This window comes from Rhamphochromis longiceps, linkage group LG17, assembly GCF_057381845.1.
Source record: "Rhamphochromis longiceps isolate RC_006_pf linkage group LG17, R_longiceps_female_GT1.1, whole genome shotgun sequence".
NCBI classification, from domain to species: Eukaryota; Metazoa; Chordata; class Actinopteri; order Cichliformes; family Cichlidae; genus Rhamphochromis; species Rhamphochromis longiceps.
Genome location: NC_140573.1, coordinates 14,817,964 through 14,821,520, shown reverse-complemented (window position 1 = coordinate 14,821,520; position 3,557 = coordinate 14,817,964).

Genomic DNA, 3,557 nt, shown 5'->3' with positions numbered 1-3,557 from the left:
TCTAAGATGGAAAATTGCTGTTTCCACAGCATAATTCCACTTTAGATCAATAGTATCCAACCCCACAGTGATACCATATCAATATCAAATCAGTCTGATGTTGCCTTCCAAAATAAAAGACTTTTCAAATTGCCGATATACGACCTACTCTTTTAAAGAATTCAGAACGCTCTAAAAATGAAACTTGCTCTTTCCACAGGATGTCATTCTAAATAAAGAAATTACAAAACAGCTTGCAAACCAACCATGACATCTTTCCACAGACTTAAAATATAAACGTACTATCAATTACAACCTAGTGGCAATTTCAGCTTCCTTTTACATCATCTTTATGATTCAATTCTGTCATAATCAATTGAGTCTGATTTTGCTTTTCAAAATGAAAACCCAATATGTGTTGAAACAGCAATTTTCATTTTTAAAACATTCTGAAATAATTGAAAGAGTATATCACATATGGACAAATTCGACGGGCCATTAATTTGAAAGGCGAAATCAGACCAACATGAAATTTACATGGTTTTACTGTCGGGTTGGATACTGTTGATCTAAAGTGGAATTATCCTGTGGAAACAGCATCTTTCAATTTAAGAGCATTTTGAAATCGTTAAACGAGTAGGTCGTCTACGGGCAATTTGAAAATACTTTTATTTTGGAAGGCAAAATCAGATTGACTTGATCTTAACATCGTATCTCTGTGGGGTTGTATACTGTTGATTTAAAGTGAAATTATTCTGTGGAAACAGAAAATTTCCTTTTTAGAGCATTCCGAAATCACTGAAAGTTAGGTAAGTTATTGGCATTTTCAACAGGCCATTATTTTGGAAGGCAAAATCAGAATGACTTGAAATTGAAGTAGTACCATGGTGTGGATGTACACTTTTGATCTAACATGGATTCATCCTGTGGAAAGAGCAAGTTTCATTTTTAGAGCGTTCTGAATTCTTTAAAAGAGTAGGTCGTATATCGGCAATTTGAAAAGTATTTTATTTTGGAAGGCAACATCAGACTGATTTGATATTGATATGGTATCACTGTGGGGTTGGATACTATTGATCTAAAGTGGAATTATGCTGTGGAAACAGCAATTTTCCATCTTAGAGCATTTTGAATTCGCTCCAAGAGTAAGTGATATATGGGCAAATTGAAAAAGCTTTTATTTTGAAAAGCAAAATCAGACTGACTTGAAATTGACATGGTAACATCGTGAGGTTGTATACTGTTGATCTAAAGTGGAATTACCCTGTGGAAACTGAAATCTTCCTTTTTAGAGCATTCTGAAATCACTGAAAGTTAGGTAAATTATGGGCATTTTCAACAGGCCATTATTTTGGAAGGCATAATCAGAATGACTTGAAATTGATATGGTAACATCGTGAGGTTGTATACTGTTGATCTAAAGTGGAATTACCCTGTGGAAACTGAAATCTTCCTTTTTAGAGCATTCTGAAATCACTGAAAGTTAGGTAAATTATGGGCATTTTCAACAGGCCATTATTTTGGAAGGCATAATCAGAATTACTTGAAATTGATATGGTAACATCGTGAGGTTGTATACTGTTGATCTGGAGTAGAATTATCCTGTGGAAACACGAAATTTCCATTTTAGAGCATTTTGAAATCACTGAAAGTTAGGTCAATTGTGGACAATTTGAAAAGGCTTTTACTTTGGAAGGCAAAATCAGAATGACTTGATATTAATATGGTATCACTGTGGGGCTGTATACTGTTGATCTAAGGTGGAATTACCCTGTGGAAACAGGAATTTTCCATTTTAGAGCATTTTGAAATTGTTCCAGGATCAAGTCAGATATGGGCAGTTTGAAAATGCTTTTATTTTTGAAAGCAAAATCAGAATGACTTGATATTGATATGGTAACATCGTGAGGTTGTATACTGTTGAACTAAAGTGAAATTATCCTGTGGAAACAGCAAAATTCTGTTTAAGAACATTTTGAAATCGTCAAAAAAGTAGGCCGTATATGCTCAATTTGAAAAGGCTTTTACTTTGGAAGGCAAAATCAGAATGACTTGACATTGATATGGTATCACTGTGGGGCTGTATACTGTTGATCTAAGGTGGAATTACCCTGTGGAAACAAGAATTTTTCATTTTAGAGCATTTTGAATCGTTAGAAGATTAAGTCAATTATGGACAATTTCAAAGGGCCATTACTATGAAAGGCAAAATCAGACTGACTTGATATTGATATGGTATCACTGTAAAAAGACTGTGGTTGGAAAGTGTTGATATAAAGTTCAAATAGTATTTGGAAATACGACTTTTGCTTTTAAGAGCATTATTAAGTCATTGAAAGAGTAGTTCAAAAATGAAGATTCACAGGGCTTTTACTTTGAAATCCAAAATAAGATGGCCTTGATAGTGACAGGGCACAATTAGGGTACAAGGCTGTGTCATATAGATCTAACATTAGAGTTTGTAAAAAAAAAAAAGCCTAAATTATATGTTATTATGTTCTTAACATATCTGTTAATTCACTCGAAGTTGGCTTTTATTTTGAAATCCGGTTTCCATATCCATTCCCGTAATACTTTGAATACACAGGGAACGTAAAACAAACTGGAGGCTGGCTTGACTGCAAGTCTCGAATTGGAGGCTGGCTTGACACCAGTCAATGTTACGACTTGGATTATATCTTATAACTAATAACTCTTATGCTAGCTCCCCCCAGTAGCCTACTGAAATATTCGGCGGTTGCAATAATTCTTTAAGTGTTATTTTTTCCTTGGTATTCTAATTTCACCGAAGTTTACTAAACTCAACAAACTTAATATTACTTACCAGGACATTTATTCTCCATATTCTTTCGCTGGAAAATAGCTTTCTGTGGTGCCGTCTTTCTCCTTCCTTTGCCGATGCTGCATTCACTTACACTCGGATATCTGAGCTTCACTACGAAAACGTAATCGTACATTTGATATTTAATTGAATTTTATTGTTTTAGCTTCGGGGTGGCACCTGGGGTGGCCAGTCTGGTTGGGGGGGTGGCCTGTGCACCCCCCAGGCCAGCACGCTGGACATGCCATTGGGTGAACGGTCCCCTCAATGGTCTTCTCATAGGGGTTTTCTGAATCGCTCTTTGTCTGGTCCCTTACCCAGGGCCAATTTGCCATGGGAGACCCTACCAAGGGGGCAAAAGCCCCCTGCCAACATAGCCCCTGTGATCCCTGGGACACACAAACCCCTTCACCATGATAAGCTTTATTTAAAAAATGTGATTCATTTACAAAACTACTGGTTTAAAATAACATAAAACAAAAATTGCAGTTAAAAATAACAGTTAATAACATGACAGCAAATGAGAGGGGCTATGATTGTGCTTGCCTTTCAAACACAAAGACAGGATTGTATTTTGTATTTTTTTTTTCTGTGTTTTTAGGTTCCTCACACCTTTCAAGAGCTACTAACATTAAATTGTATGTTCTATGAATGTTTTAGGGAGTCTGCCCCTAAGTCACCAGACACTTTGTCAGAGCTTGCATCACTGAATTTTCCTTCTCCAGATTCAGAAGAGTTCCACCTCCTTTGTGGCCTA